This window comes from Camelus dromedarius, chromosome 1, assembly GCF_036321535.1.
Source record: "Camelus dromedarius isolate mCamDro1 chromosome 1, mCamDro1.pat, whole genome shotgun sequence".
Taxonomy (NCBI): Eukaryota; Metazoa; Chordata; class Mammalia; order Artiodactyla; family Camelidae; genus Camelus; species Camelus dromedarius.
In genome coordinates, this window is record NC_087436.1 from 38966087 (window position 1) to 38987840 (window position 21754).

General features: G+C 36.9%; 1 protein-coding gene and 1 long non-coding RNA gene across 4 annotated transcripts in view; one reads left to right on the forward strand and one right to left on the reverse strand.

Moving 5' to 3' along the window:
* Positions 1 to 13001, reverse strand: part of USP53 (ubiquitin specific peptidase 53) — a 49550-nt gene extending 36549 nt beyond the window's left edge. The window contains exon 1 of one of the 2 annotated variants that reach the window (XM_010985525.3): positions 12875 to 13001. The gene's annotated coding sequence lies outside the window, so the exon portion shown is untranslated. Of the gene's footprint in view, positions 1 to 12720 lie in introns of both variants that reach the window. The other variant, XM_031466732.2, reaches the window with a different exon arrangement.
* Positions 13002 to 13102: 101 nt separating this feature from the next.
* LOC105093645 (uncharacterized) overlaps positions 13103 to 21754 on the forward strand; it is a 259967-nt gene continuing 251315 nt past the window's right edge. For both annotated transcript variants that reach the window (XR_010377472.1, XR_837575.3), the window contains exons 1-2: positions 13103 to 13256; positions 17391 to 17470. This is a non-coding gene — a long non-coding RNA (uncharacterized LOC105093645). The remainder of the gene's footprint in view (positions 13257 to 17390; positions 17471 to 21754) is intronic.

Genomic DNA, 21754 nt, shown 5'->3' on the forward strand with positions numbered 1-21754 from the left:
AAAGACTGAAAAACCCAGAGACAAAGAGAATAGAAAACTCAAAAATCCAAAGATGACATGGGGAAGGAAGGAAGTAGGCTGAAAACTGTAAAACCTTAAAAGAGACACGGGGAGAGAGACTACTTTTCAAGCCCATTAACAGGCAAACAACAGAAAGAAAAAATAAATCCAAAACTAAATTTTTGTAAAAGCTAAAAAACAAAATCTTCATAAGCCTGATTAAAGAAAAAATAAAAAGAAAGGTAAACACCAATAGGATTGATAACAAAGAAATGACCACATATATATAAACAACCAAAAGAATACTACTTAAATCTCATAATAATTTTGAAAATCTAAAGGAACAGATAATTTCATAGCAAAATTACCAATTCACCAAAAATACAAATTACCAAAATTAACCCAAGAGAAATAGAACATTTTTTTAAAATACTAGAAGAAAATAGAAAAGAAACAAAAGTTCTCCCACTGAAAATGGCATCTATAGATCAGATGGAATCAAAGTTTAATTTTATTTCAGCTTTAAAGAACTGTTAGTTGTAGTGCTAAAATATTGCAGGCCACAGGAAAAATAAGTACCCCAAATCATGTTATAAAGCTAACAAAACCTTAATATCAAAACATGATAAACCTCAGACCAATGTGACATGCGATTGATTAAAGGCGCAAAACTTGTAAACAGAACAAACATAATTCATCACTGTGTCAAAAAATAATTTACCATTAAAAAATAATAATCAAGTAAGCTTTATTATAGGAAAGCAAATGTGATTCTACATTTATTCTTTCAATAAATACTTAGGAAGCTGTGCAAAAAAGAGCTGATGGAGCATATTCATAAAAGCTGAAAGATGGAAAAACAACCCAAGTGTTCAACTAAAGAATGGATAGATAAGATACAGCATGTATGTATCTATATATGTGTCTGTTTACACACAAATACACAATGGAATATTATTCAGCCATAAAAAGAAATGAACAATTATACATGCTACAACATGAACACTGAAAACATTTTGATAAGTGAAATAAGTCCATCACAAAAGAGCACACATAGGATTTCATTCATACAAAATGTCCAAAACAGACAACTCCAGAGACAAACAGATCAGTGGTTGCTTGGACTGGAGAAGGGGATGCCTACAGAGAATGAGTGGGGGTGGAGGGAGAAAGTGATAGCAGAAGGGTACTCAGATTCTTTTTTTCCCCCACTTTTACTGAGATACAATTGACACACAGCACTGTGTGAGTTTAAAGTGTACAGCGTAACGATTTGACTTACATACATTATGAAGTGATCACCAAAATAAGCTTAGTGAACATCCATCATCTCATACAGATACAAAATAAAAGAAGGAAAAAAATTTCCATGTGGTGAGAATTCTTAGGATTTACTCTAATAACTTTCATATATAAATATACAGTAGTGTTAAATGTATTTATCACGTTGTACAATACATTCCTAGTTCTTATTTGTCATACAATAGGAGTTCGTAACCTTTTTTAAGTTTAGTTGATTTACATTTTTGTCTCAGCTTCTGGTGTACAGCACAATGATTCAGTTATACATACATACATATATTCTTTTTCATATTCTTTTTTATTATAGGTTATTATAAAATACTGAATATAGTTCCCTGTGCTAAACAGTAGGACCTTGTTGTTTCTATTTTATATATAGTAGTTTGTGTATCTGCTAATCCCCAAACTCCTAATTTATGCCTTCCCAATCCTCTTTTCCCTTTGGTAACCATAAAATTGTTTTCTATGTCTGCAAGTCTGTTTCCATTTTGTAAATAAGTTCATTTGTATCATTTTTTAGATTCCACATATAAGTGATACCATATGGTATTTTTATTTCTCTTTCTCGCTTACTTTACCTAGTATGACAATCTCCAGATCACTCCATGTTGCTGCAAATGGCAGGGTCCATGGTGTCCCAAAGCTGTTAGTGTTGCTAGATCCTGGGGCAGCTGGCTGAGGGGTCCAAAGTGTCTCCAGTCTGGTGACCTGCTGGTAGGTGGGGCCATGGCCCAGGAGATCCTAGACTAGTGCAAACTCACTAGTGGAAAGATTTGAGTTCCTAGGTCTCTGGCTGCAGGGCCCTGAGGATCCTGGAATTGGTGCTGGCATGCTGGTGGGTGGGACTGAGACCCAGAGGGTCCCAGGGTTAGTGCTGGCCCACTGGTGGGAGGAGCCAGGTCCTAAAGTCTCTGGCTGCAAGGTCCTGGGGCTAATGCCAGTGCACTGGTGTATGGGGCCAGGTCCTGCAGTGGCTGTGGGTTCATGGGCTCTTGGGGCAGCAGTCCTCCTGGTGGGTGGGGCTGAGTCTCAGCTCAGCTAGTTGCCTGGCCTGAGGCATCCCAGTTCTTGTGCTGACAAATTGGTGTGACTGGCTGAGTCCTGGCACTAATAAGGTAGAAAGAAGAGTCCAAAACGGTGCTTGCCAGCACCAGTGTCCATGTCGTAAAGTGAGCTCCCAAATATGGGTGGCACCAGTGTCTATATACCCAGGGCGAGCCCCAGCTGCTTTCTGCCTTTTCAGGAGGATCTCCAAGATCAGCAGGTCAGTCTGACCCAGGCTCCTTTTAAATTACTGCTTCTGCCCTGGGTCCCAGAGCATGTGAGATTTTGTCTATGCCTTTAAGGAGTGGAGGGAGTCTCTATTTCCCAGAGCCCTCTGGCTATCCAGAAAGTAAGCCCCATTGACCTTCAAAGTCAAATGTTCTGGGGAGCTCATCATCCCATTGCTGGACCCGCAGGCTGGGGAGCTGGATGTGGGGCTTGAATCATTCATGCCTTGGGGAGAACCTCTGCAACTATAACTATCCTCCTGTCTGTGGGTGTCCCACCTGCAGGTACTATACCATGTCTCTGTCCTCCTATATGTCCTATATTGTACATATCTTCAGTTGTAGAAGGTCTTTTCTGCTGCTATTCTGGTTTTTCTCACCAATAGTTTCTCTAATTAGTTGTAATTTTGGTGTGCCTGTGGGAGGTGAGCTCACTATCTTCCTACTCTGCCATTTGGCCACTGCCCCAGTACCATACTGTTGTGATTACTACATCTTTTTAATGTAGTTTGAAATCAGGATGTGTGATGCCTCCAGCTTTGTTCTTTCTTAGGATAGCTTTGGGTCTTTTGTGGCTCCATACAAATTTTAGAATTGCTTTTTATCTTTCTGTGAAAAATGTCATGGGAACTTTTATAGGAATTGTATTGAATTTATATTTGGCTTTTGGTAGTATAAACACTTTAATTATATTAATTCTGCCAATCCATGAACATCGGGTATATTTTCATGTATTTGTGTATCTTTAATATCTTTCAATATCTTATAGTTTTCAGTGGACAGATCTTTCACCTCCTTTTTTAAATTTATTCTTCTTCTATTGTTTTTGATGCTAGTGTAAATGAAACTGCTGTGGTTCTTTTTCAGATATTTCAGTGTTAGTGTATAAAAATGCAACTGATTTCTGTATATTGATTTTTGTATCCTGCATCAGTATCCTTTACTGAATTTATTTATTCATCTAAAAGGTTTTTTTTTTTTTTTTTGGTGGTTTTTAGAACTTTCTATATATAAGATTATGTCATCTGCAAACAGAGAAACTTTACCTCTTCCTTTCCAATGTAGCGCCTTTTCTTTCTTTTTCTTGCCTAATCGCCCTGTCTATGACTTCCAGTAAAATGCTGAATAGGTGTGGAGAGAGTGGTCACCCATGTCTTAATCCTGTTCTTAGAGGAAAAGCTTTGGATCTTTTATAGTTGAGTATAATGTTAGCTGTGGGTTTGTAAATATGGCCTTTATTATGTTGAGGTATGTTTCCTCTATAACCACTCTGTTGAGAATTTTTATGTTGAAAGTTGAATTTTGTTAAATGCCTGTTCTGAATCTATTGAGATACTCTTATGACTTTTAACTTTCCTTCTATTAATGTGGTATATCACATGTGTTTATTTGCAAATGTTGAATCATCTTTCCATCCCAGGGATAAATCCCACTTGATCATAGTGTATGATCCTTTTAATGTGCTAATGAATTTGCTAAGAACTTTTGCACCTATATTCACCAGCAATATTGGCCTATTGTTTTCTTTTCTTACAATGATCTTATTTACCTTTGGAATCACTGTAAAGCTGGACTTGCAAAATGAGTTTGAAAGTGTTTCCTCTTCATTTGATTGAAAGAGTTTGAGAAGGATTGACAATCTTATCTCATGCAACTATTTCAAGCTTATGATTTAAAATTTTTTATTTTAACTTGAAAATGTGCCAAGAGTTTGAGGAAAAAGATAGAAAATTACTGCTGTTTCCTTATGAATCAGTGCTTTACCAGTAATAACTTGACTCAAAAGGCAAGATTCCAGGGCTTCTTTCCTTTACTACCCTAGATACTAACTCCATTTTCTTCCTCCAAAGTTTAAGCCCAGTACCTTAAATAATTAGGAAATCTATAGCACACTATTTAAAGTCTTCAGCTGCTGTAAATTTTTTCTTCTATTTTTAAAATGGAGAGGACTAGGCTACATGGAATTTATTCAAGTTCTAACAACCAATGATTTTATTAGGCTACTAGAATAGTCTAGGTAAATGGTAATGATACCTTAAATTGGACTCATTAAAGCTATTATGGTGGAATTGTGTTCCCCTCTCAAAAGATACTCTGAAGTCCTAGCCTCTAATCCCTGTGAACATAACTTCATTTGGAAATAGGGTTTTTGCAGATGTAACTGGATTATGATGAGATCATCAGGATGGGGGCCTAATCCAGTAAGACTAGCAGAAGTCATCAGAGTAAGAAACAGACACAGAGAGAACACCACGTGCTGATGACAGGCAGAGGTTAGAATGATAAAGCTGTAAGTCAAGGACACTAAGAATTGACAGCCACCACCAGAAGCTGGAAAGTAGCAAGGAAGGATTATACACCGAGCCCTCAGAAGAAACCAATCCTGCAAACACCTTGATTTTGGACTTCTAACCTCCAGAACTGTGAGAGAATAAATTTCTATTACTTCAAGCCACCCAGCTTGTCACTTTGTGACAGCAGCCCTAGGAAACTAATACAATAGCTGACAAAGCCAGGAGACTCCTTTATTTGTTCTTTTAAGTTTATTGGGTTTTCTTGATCATAAAATAGTATTTGTTTTTTATATAAATTTCTACGATACCATATAAATATAACATAAAGAAAATTAGAAATATCTATATCCCACAGTAGTAGAGAATCATTGTTAATAAAGCTAATGAAATATACTCTTAATAGTATCTTTGTCTAGCCATCAAACTATAAAGTGAAATTTCACTTTAACATCTTTTCACTGACAAACAATATAGCTACTCAAGGACACACAGATTGTTCAATGATATATTACAACTGCTCATCTTACTAGTAAATATTATTTAAGCATTTATATTAGACAACTAGATAGCAAGCTTAACAGGTACATAGTAAGCTGAAGCAATAAAAAAATTCATCCATTATACAGCTCTCATTTTTGTAAAGTTCAAGGATTATATTAAGAAAGATAATTGAAGAATGAGATGTCCTTTGATATAGAAAACCACTGTCACTCTACAAATGGAGGAACTAGAGAAGACTATATTAGAAAATTTACAAAACAAACACAGAAAATAAAATTAAAGTAACAAGGACAAACTAAACCACCACCAAACCCAGCAAATTCTAAGTTGTTTTCAGCATTTTGTACTTTTTTGCTCAATTTCTTTGTGTCCAATGAAAAACTGTGCTTCATTTCTTGTGAATTTTACTAATCACTAGTTTCCACTGGTGACTAGAGAAAGACAAGAGCACACGTATACCCAGAATACAGAGTATGACATTAAAGGCTATGGCTTACGTTTTAAGACATGATCTTCAGAAGAAAATTATGCCAAAAAAAAGAATAAAATAATGCCATTTTCAGCAACATGAGTGGACCTGGAGATTGTCTTCCTAAGTGAAGTAAGCCAGACAGAGAAAGAAAAATAGCATATAATATCACTTACATGTGGAGTCTTAAAAAAAAGACACAAATTAACTTTTTCACAAAACAAGCAGATTCACAGACATAGAAAACAAACTTATGGTTACCAGGGGGAGGAGGTGAGAAAGGATATATTGGGAGTTTGAGATTTGTAGATAACTAACTACTATATATAAAATAGGTAAACAACAAGTTTATACTGTTTATCTCACGAACTATATTCAATATCTTATAGTAACCTATAATGGAAAAGAATATGAAAACAAATATATGTATATGACTGAAACATTATGCTGTACACCAAAAATTGCCACAACATTGTAAACTGACTATACTTCAATTTAAAAAAAGAAAATTATGCCAAAGCAGGCATAACCTAACATTTCTTTGCCTTGACAAACTTAACTCTAGCTCTACCTATATCTCTTTCCCATCTTAGCTGACAGTAAGTTCATTATTCCAATTGCTCAGAACAAATATCTTGGTATCATCTTTGACATCTTTTTTTTTTTTTTGCTTATCTCGGTCAGAATGTGGGCAATTCTCATCACCACCACTTCTACTATTCTAGTCTTAACCATCATCAAATCTTGCCTGGATTGCTAGAATAGCCTCCCAGCTGTCTCGTAGCTTCTACCCTGACCCCTTACCTAAGATTAGAAAAAGAGATCCTTCTGAAATTAAATCACAGTGTCATCCCTCTGCTCAAAATCTTGCAGTAGGTCCTTACCCAAAACCCAAAAAGTCTTTATAATGGCCTATAAAGCTCATACTACATGTTAAAAGTAAACAATACTTCTATTTTCTCACACCACTTCTGAGACCAGATGCGTGGGTTTTTCCACAACAAGCAGCAATACTCCAATTCTCAGCAGACACCACAATTTAACTCAATTTGATCTACCTGGAGTTATTGTCAAGATTCCACAAGCCAAGGGCTCAGTTCAACTAGACTGACCCCCTACTTCAGACACCAACCACAGGTCCCAAGTTGTCACCTGCACTTCTGATCCACTGCCAATAAATTAGCGGTTCCCACAACCCCTTCCACGGATTTAATTAACTTGCTAGCACCACTCTGGAAAACAGCTTACTTGAGTTAAGTTTATTATAAAAGGATACAACAACTCAGAAACAGCCAGAAGGAACAGCTGCATATGGCAAAGTATATGGAAAGGAGCATGGAGCTTCCATGCCTTCTCAAGAAACACCACATCTCCAGCACCTCAAGCTCACCTACCCAAAAGCTCTCTAACTCCCTCAGTTAGGATTTTTTATGGAGGCTTCATTACATAGGCATGCTTGATTAAATATTTGACCATTAGTGAGTAGCTCAATCTCCACCACTCTCCCCTCCCTTCAGGGAGGGCAGGTGGAGCAGAAAGTTCCGATCCTCTAATCACATAGTTAGTTCCCTGGCAAACAGCCCCCATCCTGAGGCTAGCTCCAGCCTCCAGTCATCTCCTTAGCACACACACAAAAAAAACACTTTGGAGATTATGAGAGTTTTAGGAGTTGTGTGCCAGGAAACACTAGAGACCAAATATATGTCTCTTATTATGTAACGCCTGCCCATCCTCTCCCCTCTAACTTCATCTCTAACTACTTTCCATTTATTTTCTCCATTTCAGCTACCTGGGCCTTGTTATTCCTGAACAAACCGTGCAAACCCCTGCTCTAAAAGCTTCACACTCTCTCTTCCTCTGCCTGGAATACACTCCTCTTGATACCCACTTGGGTTCTCCCCGGTTCACTTCATGACTGCCTTGCTCGAAAATCACCTCCTACATGAGGCCTATATTTATTTAAAATTGCAACCCACTCCACATGCCCAGTTCCCCTTGCCCTGCTCTACTTTTTCTTTTCTTCATGGTATTCTTCACCAACAAATATGCAATCTAATTGACTTATTATGTTTATTATGTCTCCTCCCAATCCTCTTAGAATGCAAAGTGAATCCTGAGCATCTAAAACAAGGCACAGTACATGGTACCTAGTCATTAAATAATTATTGAATGAAGCTCAGGAAATAAAGTGAAACCTCAACCAACAAACCCTCTGAAATCAGTGTTCCTAACAAAGATGACCTAGGCACTAAGGGTACAGGACAATTCCCCACCACCCAACAGCTAGGTTAGTATCAGTACTATACCAACAGGGAGGTAAAATTATCTTAGGCCCATATAGCAGGACCTTATAAGAGGAAAAGTCTTCTAGGGTTCAAACAGCCTGCTGACCTAAAAACAGGGAGGACCATCATTATCGGGGCAAGAGTTTATTATGCACACTGAGAAATTTAGAGAATCCAAAGCATGAAGTTACCTGGCAAACAAAGAATGCTCTGATGGGCTCTTTAACAAGGATGAAATCCATGTTCTGATATAGACTTCATGATTCCCAATTCTAACTTTGTGAAAAGTTTCCACCAATACAGCACATACTCAATTACTCAATCATTTTATTTATTTGTTTGTTTGTTTGTTTGTTTTTATTGAAGTACCATGGGTTACAATGTGTCAGTTTCTGATGTACAGCACAATGTCCCAGTCACGCATATACATATGTATATACATTCCTTTTCATACAACTACTCAATCATTAAAAGCAGATCAGTACCATCATCTATAATAATAATCTATATAAAAAAGTTGATAGTTATTGTAAGAATTATAAACCACACATAAAATACCTAATAAATGCCCAAAACATAGCAAGCACTCAGTAAATGCAAGCTAATTATAATGACAGCAAACACAAAATTTTTGATATAAATGATTTTTAACAATGTAATCACACATTTGAATAAAAAGTAAAAGCTGTATTATGATATTTTATACCCCATTTTGTTATCTTTCTCCATTTCTTTAAACTGGTGCATCAATCTTGACTAAAGCCTTAATCCAGATTAGTGGGATCAGATAAATGGTATAATAAAGTTTTAATTTCTAAATTTTAATATCTTTTAAAAGGTCGTTCTTAGTAAAAAATAAACAATTTCACTTATAGAGATATCCTACTTTAAGAAAACTTAAAATATGGAAAATTCTAATTGACAAAAAAATTTTGAGAATGCTTCATTTCACAAGTGGATTCACCACAGTATTATTTTAAACTTCGTGAATTTGAAATTGTAAATTTCATTTGGACTACAGAAGAAAAAACACATTGAAATGTTAGAAGGCAATGCATCAGAAATAAAGGGAAAGCAACACTAAAATAACAAGGTAAGCAACAAAGATTTAATTTAGAAAACTTCAACCTATGTACAACTTTTCAGAAAATACAGAACTTCCTTAATGAAAATTTTAATTCATAAATGACACAATGAAACATCCAGCCATAAACAATAACTAGAGCACTCAAAATAACACCCTTACTTTGTCCTCATCATGTCTCTGGGTTGTGAGAATGCTCTCTTTACCTGCATTCTCATCCCTTGTGCTATGCATCCATTATTCTCCTTACACTTAAAATGCAATACACTATCACCTTCAGTCCCTTAGTTATTCTGTCTTCCCTCTACAGCAACCCAGTATAAATCTTACCAATGGAATATACAAAGTAACACAAAATGAAGTAATCTACTGCCCTTTGCTGGAACAGAAGACAATTCACAGGTGTGCTGTGGCGACTGGGAAGTTGGAAGAGAGGCAGTACCTTGCAATGGCAAGGGTATAAGAAAAAGACTATTTTATCTTTGGAAATTCAGTGCAGTTGTGGGAGCACTGGGAATAACCAGAGATGAGGCTTGGAAAAGACAAACTCATATTTCTGACTACTTTAACATTGTCTTATTAATTTTCCAATGTCTAGTGTCTAGCATAAAAAAAAAAGGTCAATAAATATCACTTAGTAATTCTGCTAGCTCAGAAAAGCACAAAAAGTCAGTTAAATCTTCCAAATTCCAGAGGAAAAGTATGTCTTCAAACTGCTTTTTGCAGTTCAATAGTAGCAAAACTAGAAGAGTAATATAATTATTTCCAAATTAATTCAAAAATACCATGACCACTAAGGTAATTGACTTTATTCACTAAAACAGCTAAGATATTGAAATATAGTTTATGTTGCATAACATTTTATTTTCTGGTGAATTACGAATATATGAAGCAACTTTTCTGAAGTGACTCATAGAAAACAAAAATTCTTCAATCATATGCAATGGTTTGTGGCACTATTTGTGTCATGGACACCTTAGTGGCCTAATGAAGCCTATGGACCCCTCAGAGTGTTTGTAAAGCATAAAACAAAGTTTATGGCATTGAAATAGGAAAGGAAGAAAGAAAAAAATGTATGAAATTTCAAAGAAAACCAATTATATTAAAATTCAGTTCTAACCACTGCTGATAGAGGACATCTGTTAACTTGGAAAAACAAAAAAAAAAAGACACTTTTTTCCTATTCTATTTGTAGTATTTTTATTATTTAAAGAAAACTCATAATAACTTGCCAATATTAGGATATTATATAAAGTTAAAGTTTAAATAACCTCTGAAGATTTTATCTGTGGTAGAATGTTTCTTGTTCCTATTGTGTGCATATACTGTAATGCAAAATTTTCTAAAATCATTACAGCTGTACAAAATTAGTAATGATATACTAATGCTACATATGTATCATCACCAATAGCTAGCTAGCTCTCCAAAGATGACATAAATTAGCACTCTTCCTTCCTTAATCCAAGCGTCTATGAGCAACAATAGGCTAGACTGACCATCTTTTGTGCCCTGGCATACCTAGCACACTGTTCAAAATACTTCCAGATGCAATATATAAGCTACCTTACTATAAGTTGTCTTCAAGGTCTATAATTAAGAAAAACCTTGAGTTAAAGCTGTCAAGTAACAAGATCTGCTCAGTATTTTAGTAACTAAACATCTTTGTAGGACAGCTTAATCTACTGCTTTCTATATTTCAAACATATTTTTGGAAAATTGTAGGGTGAACAATGTACTTTCTAGCACGATATGTTAGTGAGTCCCAAGTAGTATGAGCAGGGAAAATAATACTGATTTTGACTTTTGAATGTGTACATTACCTTAAAATAGAATTTTCACTTTTTACCTCTTGCTAAAACAAGCTTCTAAATGATGATTCCAAAACTGTATTTCTTGATACTACACAGTTTAAAATAAACATTTATTTGACATTAATATAAAAAATCTTGAATCACAGTACATACTAAATAGTAAGTTATGTGATATTTTAAGAAAAAAATAAACTAGGTGGAAAACAGTGCCCTTCCACCGTTAAAATAGCTTTCTTTGTTAAAACTACTTTTGTATCTTTCAGAGAACATAATAATATTAATTAATAACTATTAGTGTCAAGTTCCATGAACTATATACATACATTCATGAAAGATTTTTTTTTTTAGTAAATAGGGAAAAAAGGAAAGATCTTTTACATTGTAGGAACAAAACATGTAACTACCTGTGAGTTGAGTTTATAAATAAATTTAATCACCTTCGTGGTTTCTCACCAGTAATCATGAATTTAAACAAACTGCCAGAGAGCTCATTTTAAAAGCCTCTAAAATGTAACATAAAAACAAAAACCTTGTTTTATCAGATTATAATCAACTCCAACCTACAGTGAGTTTGTCTATTTGGAATTCTTATGACAATGGCAGATAAATCATACATTACTTTTGCAAAATGAATTTTAATTTCTATTTAACAAGATTAAGGATATTGCTTCGACCATCATCATGGAACTGAGAATAGAAAATAAAACTACAAGAAGTATTAATTTAGCCAAAAGTTCATTTTGATCAGAATTTGTTGGCATGTTCTCCTCCCTTTAAATACTGAGAATCAGCAATGCTTTTTTTTTTTTAAAGAATACAACTAAAAGCGAATCAGACCCTAATCACAAAAGAACCTCCTGAATTTAAACATCCCTCAGAAGTAGCTCTGAAAATTCCTTGCAAAAATACACATATTTCTTCCAGATAAGAAAATATTTGGCAAACTCTGCTAACAAAGCCTTACAATACATTTTGCAAGTATTAATCAGACTTCGCACTGATAAAGAAAACCTTGTAGCAGGATAACAAAACCTCAGAGCACTCTCAGATTGCAGGCTTTAGGAACCCTCCCTGCTACACCTGTGCAAGTACTTCCTGTTCTCCAATGTTGTTTAAAATTAGTTTAATAAACGTCCCATAAGTCGCCATGTAGAAGCTAAACATTAACTTTACAAATTACTACTACCACCCAGAAAATACCAGCCCAAAGATTCTCAAGAATCATCTCTTCTCCAAAGAAGGCAACATAACCACCTGGACAGCTTTAAAATGCTGGTGCTCGGGAGAGGCAATGGCTCGGAAAGTGAGGGACAGGCGCCAAGTAAGCGTAATATTCATAATCCTGATGCACTAAGAGAACCAGCAGGACCCCAAGTTCTGCTCCTTGCCGGCCCTCAAACACAGCAGCAATTAACAAGCACTACCCAGTAAGTACAGCACCTCCGCCCTCCGTGGGCGCCTCCAGACTGGCCAAAGGCATCTCCGCCAGACCCAGAAAGCGGCGGGAAGGCTGCGTGACCTCGGGAGCCTGAACCCGAGCAACTAGCCCTGAGTCTGCCCCGAGGAGGGTGGGGTGGGGGAGGAGGTCTCGGGGCTGCGAAGGGAGAGACGAAGTCTGGGGCTGGAACGAGGGCTTCACGGTCAGGCCCGTGAGGGTAGCAGGTCGTTGGATCACCACCCAGGGACTAGTTCTGGAGACTTACCTTGAGCTCGGCCCTTTTAGCGAGAGGAGAGCGCGGTCCAGGTAGAGAAATACGGGCCTTCTACTTTCACAGGGCTTCCTCCCGCTGACCCAGCTCCGCCTCAAGCCGACACCAAGCTGACACACCAACAGCCACCACCGTAACCGAGACTCACCGGGAACTGGAGCAGAGGCGACTGGTCTCCGCCGCCCAGAGCTCGACCCTGCGCACGGAGCATGCGCACACGCCTCAACACCCAGGGGCCAGTCAGGACAGTGACACCTGCGATCAACAGGTCCTGGGAGCCCCGCCCCTCTCCCCGCCTCGTCCCCGCCCCGCCTCCTCGGAGCTGGCTCCACCTTCATGGTCGCCGAGTTGGCCCCGCCCCCCCGGCTTTCCCAACCCGCAGAACTGTATTCCCGCGGGGGTTCGATGAGGTGCGCGATCCAGTTGAGTTACTCTGAGGCGCGAGATCCCGCGAGAGCAGGAGCTTGACCATTTTTCCTAAGGCGGGAGCGGAGCCCTGGGGCTTAGCTGGCGGAGAAAGGTGGCTGCAGGTTAGTCTGTGTGGTGTAGAGGGAAGGAAGGGATAGTTCCTCAAGTGGATGTGATGATTCCTGTGCTCTTGGTCATTTATTCAGCATTTTCTAAGGAAGCGAATCCCCCAGGCCTGGACTTTTAAATTAGGTGTTGTTACCTCAGAGAAACCGTCTGTATTGCCTGGTATCGAAACCCTATGCGAAGACACAATTCCCTTTAGCTTTCTGTGAATTATTAGGATCTGTTGGCAGTTAAATGGCTTCCATTGGCATGAATATATGTTCCCCAACTGATTGTTTCGTGACTGTTAATAAAATGAAAGATTTAATAGACATGTTGACCCGGTTAATGGTGTGAGAAAAATTTGGCTGCTTCCTTCGTGTGCTTTCAACAGGGGTTTTAAGTTACAAGCTAATGCTTGGGAAACAGGCTAAACTGTTTTGTAATAACTTGTTTCTTAGGAATAGTAATAAAGAAAATCCCACTGTCCTCTTTAGTATCAAAGATCCCTCTCAATAAGTAGTAAGTAAGGTTTTGGAACTTATTTCAAAGCTGGTGCAGGTAGAACATACAGATTACAAAACTGATTTAAGTAAACTCGTAGGTAACGCTAAACATTTATTTGAAGAAACAGGATAAAGAAACATTTTAGGTTGATATGGGCGAATAGTATCTGAGACTGAACGAATGAGAATTTATTGAGCATTTACTACGTTCTCTTTACTGAATTGGGCACTGAAGAAAATACAGTGAAATTTAAGATACAGTTCCTGCTTTTGGGAAATTTAACACTTTTAGAGGAGGAGGAGAAAATTATATTTAAAAAACAACACCGTTAACTCTCCCCTTGGTTTCCCTAGTGTCACTTTCTCCTTGTTCTGAAGCTAACCCCTCAATTCACTTTAAATACTTTTCTTCTTATGTGTGTCCTCTGTGTTCCCAAACTCTCCATTTTCTTTTATTGTTACTCCTCCTATCTCCTTGCTCAGTCTCTTCCCCATGATGGACTTACCTACCTTACTTACCTACCAGGTGTCCTGGGCACAAAGGACTCCTAAATGTGTATCTTCAGGTTGGGCCCTTTTAATTAAGCAGCAGCATCTTCACTTGGATTTCACACAGATACCTCAAATATGTCCTGAATTGACATGAACATCAGTTTTACCATTTCCTACTCCCAGTGCCATATCTCTTCCCCCCCATCTGGAACCTAGCCTGCTTTCATTCCCTGTTTCAGATTATAGTACCCAGATGCCCAAGTCAAGAATCCATGGATACCCCTATTATTACATTTCCTTCATTTTCCCTATCCTAATATCAAATTCTATTGACTTATCTCTTTAAGGATCTCTCAAATCCACCCTCTTTTTAATCTCCACTCTCGCTGTCTTAATCCATCAAGTAATCATCTCTCCCGACTCATCTCCCTTGGACTGTTGCTATAGCCTCTAGATTTCCCACTCCAGTCCAAACTCCATTCTATTAATAATTTTTCTAACATGCAATTATGAGCATGAGATTCCTCTGCCAAGATTTTTTCAGGGGTTCCCCATCCCCTTCATGATCTGACCCCCGGACATTTAATCTCATCTCCATTCTCGCCCATTTACTCTACACTAGCTGTATTGAACTCCCTGCCCTTCTATGATCCTACTAGGTTCTCTCAAGATCCTTTAGGTCTCAGTTGAATACTTTTTCCTCCATGGAACCTTTCATAGCTCCCTGAGACAGACTTGCCCTTCGTTCACCTTTTTGGACTTATTTATAACAATTACGTTGTACTATCATTATTTGTTTGTATCTGTAACTGACAGAACAATCTCCACCTCCACTCTTGAAAAATAATTTGAACTGTGAATAATAGTCATACTGTCTCCCTTCCTCATTTAGAGATTATAGAAGAATGCCCTTCAGTTCACCCTGCTCAAGAATTTGACTAAACCCTGACTCTACACTTTTTTAATCATATAATTTCAAACTTCCTACCAGTTGTTGGCATATCTAAGTACTGAGTTTTAAAGGATAGACTTACAATAGATCACAAGTTAAACATCTGAAACAGAGAAAAAAAGGAAAATTGACAATGCACTGCATTTTAGGATAGGAGTTGCTCCCAGAAAACTTTGTAGTTAGAAATGTCATGACATAGGTTTTAAATGTATTGCCTCTGAAAATTACTATTTGTTCTTGAGGGATATGTGTGTATGTTTGATTCAATAGTTATTTATTGGGTGGGCCCAAATTAATGAAGAAGGATGTCTGCACCTCACACTGGCTTGAGATCATGAAAGAGAATAGGCTTGGAATGCCAAAGACCACCTTATATTGTTTGGCTGAGACCTAGCCAAAGTTTACATTATCAGCACCACCACACTTACACGCCTGTTACTATTATTCTGGAGTAATCATAACTCAGACTTTGGGAGATGTACCACCTTGTGACTATATTCACCCTATCACTGATAAGTGGTAGGAATAACAAAATTCTACCCTGTGATCCAGTAGTCCCAGGAGATAATCAACAGCTAAAGGCCTGTCGAACATGACTGAGCTGTGTAGGGTAAGCATAGAGAAGAAGTAGCTGAATGGCTGACTCAGGATTAGATACAAGGCAAACTCCTATTTTCCTAAATGCATTAAGGATATATTGAGTGCTGACAAGCTTCTAGAGAGCAAGGACCATTTTTTTCATTCTTGTATTTCCAGGGCATAGCACAGTGCCTGTCACAGATACTTAAATGTGTTCAGTGGAGAGAGTGAAAAACTAGAAGTTTTGTTGATTTTTTAGAGAACAGAGACATCTGTGTGGACCAAAATTGTTGAGGAAGGATTCTGTGGGAGACCAGATATGAGTTTCAGCTTGGAAGGTTCATGGGTAGGCACATTTGAAGGCTCTGAGGAGGAGACATGACTGCTTAAGAGCAAAGTTTTAGAAATAGGAATGAACATGGCCAATGCAGGGCTATAATAGGAAGCCTTTGTAATTTCTTGAACAGGATGTTTAGTTTGGAATTATATACAGAAGACTTGTAGGGGAAATTGTAGTGAGGCAAGAAGATGAGCTAAGCCAGTGCAATTCCAGAGAAATCTTCAGTCTGTGACTTGATGATGAAGCCAAGAAGAAAAATCTAGTCTCTATCGACCACTTCCTCCTTGACTCATATCCCAGTTTTTGTAACATTATTCTCTCTTGTGGCTTTCATCCAACCTCTTTGGTTGTTCCTTTTCAATCTGCTTTTCTCTTATACTTTCCAGTCTACTTTTAACTTCTAAATGATGGTGTTCCTCAGTGCCTGGTCCTAAGATCTCATTTATCCTCGTGGTTTTAAATCTGTTTCCCACACAGCAGCAGAGTAGTCTATTTAAAATGTCAACATGTTACTCCCCAACGTAAAAGTGTTCAGTGACTTACTATTTACATAAAATAAAATCCAAATTATTGCCAAGGCCCGCAGACCCCTGAATGACCTATCCTTACCTCCCTAACAACATCTCATGCTATTCAAGGATTTTGGAGTCTTTATTCTCTATGCCTAGAACAGTGTCTCCCAGGGAACATCTGGCAAAGGCCAATACGTTTCTGGTTGTCACAGTTAGGGTGGGGAGGGGGTACCACTACTGGTATCCAGTCAGTTGAGGCCAATGATGCTGTTCAACATTCTACACTGGACAAGTCAGTCCCCCACAACAAAGAATTATATGGTCTAAGATGTCAGTAGTGCCAAGGCTGAGAAACCCTGACCTACAACACCTTCCCCTGAGTCTCCAAGTGGCTGAATCCTTTTCATTTTCTATGCTTCAGTTTTAACTTCATCTTCTTATGAAAGTCATCCTTGACCTAGAACTCCCTACTTATCTCTATCACAGTGTTCTGTTTACTCATATCATGTTTTACAACCTGTGGTTATTTAGCTTTTTTATTTGGTTACTTGTTTATTGTCTTCTTCACTATCTAGGAAGCAAATCCTGTGAAAGGCCTGTCTCTCTTGACCATCATTCTGTCTGTAAAGTTTATTACAGTGGCACAGAGTAGGCATCAATAAAGAGATGTTTGACACCTGAGTTAGTATCTACAGTAAGTCACTGAATGGAAACTGAATAAGGCTTTCTTTTCTTCCTTTTCTTTTTTTCTGTATAATTAAAATACACAGTTCCCAAGAGAGCAGAGTGAAGACACCTGGAAAGAAGTTGTCATCACTAAGAATGTCTTCTGGAAGACTGCTTGTTTGCGGTCAGTATTCAGATGTGCTTTACAAATACTATCCTATCCTACGTAGCTTCTCACAATCAAAACTATAAGTAGAGTCATAATATGGCCAAATTAACTAATGTCTATGAGATGATAAAAATCAGTCAGGAAGGAAAAAAAGAAATAAGGGACATAGTACCAAAAATGGGATAAAATTATAATAGTTTTGCTCAAGTAATCTCTAAAAAGTTTTTAAAAACCTAGTTTTTTAATATGTGCACCTCAGAAAAAAGACTGTTTCAAAAATGTATTTGGAAGTGTCTGGTTAATAATACATTTCAGTTTTTTTCAACTGACAAAATATGTATTGTGGACATATATTGCTTTGCCTTTTCCTGCTTTCAGTAATAGATCCACAGGATGAGCATAACTCCATGTGAGGAATTTCGCCATTTTCTGGCTGTGGTGATTGGTGCATGAGTGATTCAAGCTAATCAGCATTCTTACCCAGGAATTTTCAAATTAGTGCTTGCAGAGAAGATCCCTTTTGTCTCTGATTGCAAAGCTATAAAAATGTGAGCTCAGAGGTGCTTGTGGCAAGGTGCCTTGTCATTTATAGTATCTGGTCTGAAAAAATAAGGCCAATATGGGGGGAGGGAGGAGAGAGAGTCGCCGAGGGTCCTCAGTACTCTTATAATATAGGGAATTCAAGAATTGAGTATTCACTGGACTCCTCAGATCTCTGCAGCATGACATTTTGTTAAGCATCAGAAGATCAAATTTAATATCCATGGCATCTTAGCCATTCCTTCCCTAGCCAAAACTTTACTAGCCATAAATCTCAATGTCTCTAAGCTTCTGCTATACCAGAGTCAACATTAACTAGTTAACCACAGTTAGTGGTTTAATCAGTAGCCTCCTTAATTTTTGCTGACTTATTGTCAGCATAGGCAATTTCATTAACTTTGAAACATCCTAATTTTCTTATCTGTAAAATTGAAATGATAAATAATACTTATATATGATGTCTTTTGATAATGCCCCAGATAAAAGCAACTGTAAAGTCCTATACTGTGTTATTATGGCCATTAGTGTTGTTATGATGATTACCAATACTGCTGTCATCAATGATAATGGGATGCTATAAGAACCTATCTATTGTTTTTCTTGCTATAATATGTATTTTATTACAATCTCAAAGATGCAGGAGGCTTTAGATTCCATCTGGTCCAGCCTCCCACTCACTGCCTGCCAATGGTTGTCCAGCCTCTATTCAAATATGATGACAAAGAAAACCTGATGCTTTGTGGGGCATCCTGTTCCTCTCTAAGATTTCTTTAACTGGGAAGAAATTTCCATTGCAGTGAGTTGAAGTTTACTTCCCAGTAATTTTCACATGCTGATCTTATTTCTGTCCTTTGTAGCAACAGAAACCTATATTCTCTTTTCCATGAGATGCTATTGAACTTTGAGAACATCTTTTGTGTTTTTAAACTAAAAGTACTCAGTTCTGTCAACAATTTTTTGAAGGTCTAGTAAATATTAAACTAATCCACTCATTCATTCATTCATTTAACTTCACCTTATCTTACAAAGATTTAAAGTAAATTCTAAAAAATAAATGACTAGCATATAATGTGAAACAGTGGTCAAATATAAATAAGAAAAAGAATCAGAGCTATGGGAGATTAAACTATGAGTAGAATGTAAAGAATGAGATGAACCTATGGCTTAAACTTGTTTGGCTCTGATCTAAAATCAAAAGTGAATATGATATTTGTTATGAGTAGCAGGAAAACATTTTTCTGTCATCATCTAAAATGCTTTTTCCCCTACGTGAGCCTTCATCTAAGGAGGCTCTTATCTATGTTCACTGACAATGGATTCATCAACATGTCCCTGGAAAATGCATTAAAAGGCTTCATAATCCATGAAATTAAATTTAGGGCACACTTTTGTTGTCAACTTCTGAAAAAATACGGTGCCCAAAAATAAAAACAGATTTTTGCAATTAGCTTGATTATGGTTTGGGGAAATTATTTCCTCTCTTGGTTCAGACACTTTTTATGAGGGCAGTTTATGTAAGATTGTTTTTAACTTATTTTGCAACTATATTGCTTTGTTAGCCATTGTAAGTTTATATTCAAAATACTAAAATTTTTGTTTCATTATTTTGTTTTTGTGAGTCAGTATTAAGCCAAGTTTCACAAATTTTAAGGCCATTAGTTTCTTTGGACACAAATGCTTATATTGCTTCAGAACAGAGGCAACTTCATCATCTGTTTCCTTCATTTATTTAAAGCATCCTATTACATTTTGAAGTTTTAGTCCACATCTCATAAGATTCACTGTTTTTCCTCAATTTTTATATTACCAAATTTAGTGACATCTTTGTCTTCAGCTAAATCATTGAGGAAAATGTTGATGAAGGCTGGATTCCTGACATTCACCTCCAGCTATAGCCAAAGTTAACCCTGATTGACAGCATTAAAATTGTTTAGAAAGCCAGGTAGAGACCATGTTTAATGACAACATGGTATCATAGAAGAGCATGGCCTTTAGACCTGGGCAGACCTAGGTTCAAATCCTTGCATTACCATTTATTGTTTGTGTGACCTTAAGCAACTATTAACTACTCTAAAACCCAAATTTCCTCATCTGTTTGTAGCAGGGTGTCCTAGCTAATCCCTAACTGGATTTATGTTGATAAGATTAGTAGGATTGCCACCCCTGTGGGCATTTATTTGCACAATTTTTTTTTTCTGGCAATGTTTTGTAATCTGAGAGAAAGAATGAAAGAAACAGATGGTACAGTTGCTTGTGTTCAGAAGCATCATGATATGATGGAAAGAATGGATAGAGAATTATGAAACTCTCCTGCTCTCAAGTAAGTATGGAACTCTCTTGCTGTCAGGCTGTATCAATGTAGGCAAGTCAGTTCACCTCTTTTAACCTTTCTTAATCCATAAAGGAAGGTATTAGACCCCATGCTTCTAACTACTAAAGGTGTGAAATGAAAGGATCTTTTCCCAATTGTTATTTAATTCCAAAATATGTCAAGAAGTAAGTGCTGTATGCAAATTACTTTGTTTAACTTTCCCAACAACTCTAAAATATTAATATTTAGATATTATTAATATCCTTATTTTAGAGACAATGAAAGTGAGATACCTAGCACAGTGTCTGGCATAAAGGAGACACTCAATAAACATAAACTGAATTACTAAGTAAAAGAACCTACAGTTAAGTCTGATGTCTGGCTACTGCCATGGAAATACAGTAAAGCAAGTAGAAATGAGAAAGGCAATATGTACCATACTAATACATCTAGAAGTAAAGGTTGAAAACATCTAGGTTTTGATTGAAATTCATTCACTGGGATTTTTGTGCATAAATACAATTTCTCTTTAATTTTTTTCTAAAACAAGTTTTATAATGTTTTATTATACAGTTCTTTAGAACCTTAGAGATAGAAAAGATCTCAGAGATTAGTTTGCTAAAATTCCTCACTATTCAAGTGAAGACACTTAAGCTCAGGGAAGTAAAATTATCAAAGCTTATGCTAGACACTAATAGAACCAGGACTAAAATCCAATTCCTAATCACATGGAATTTGCCTGGTGTGGAATAGTTTTTCCTGAATTATTCTGAAGTTTTGTAGGAGATAGCACTGTTTGTTTCTTAAAGTGCAGTCAAATTTCTTCTGTATTGAAATACTGGTGATAAACGTGCTTGACACCTTTGTGCCCTTCTGAAAGACATAAGGAAGAAGTCAAGAGCACTACTCTGACTTTATGAAAAATACTATGGTGTTTGGAAATTTACCAAACTTATTTTCCCACCCTTTAGGAATCTAAGAAATCTAAGTCTTTATGACACGTGCATACTCGTGCGCAAACACAAACACACACACACACACACACAACTATCTATACATCTTGGACTGACTTGTTTTTAAAGTAGTTCTTTTAGGAATACAATAGTAAAATAACACTGAGTCTTTTGCTCATAGAGTATTGGCTTAAGCAATGAACTCAAAGGAAGTTGCCCTGGAGAGCACTTTTCTTTGTAAAGATGACAAAAATATTCCGGGTACCAGTGTTTTCAAGTTGAACTTCCTTGTTGAAATTCACTTCATAGTCAAAAGAAAAAAGGGAAATAAGGCTTATTTTTTAATAAAGTAATAAAATTGTTGGAAAATATGCAGTGATAGAAATAATTCAAAGAATTACAGGTAAAGGCAGAAATTTTAGGGTACTTATTTTCTTTATTTCTTAACTGTTAGTACTCTTGAATCTTTCATTCTCTTATCTGTAAAACAAGCCC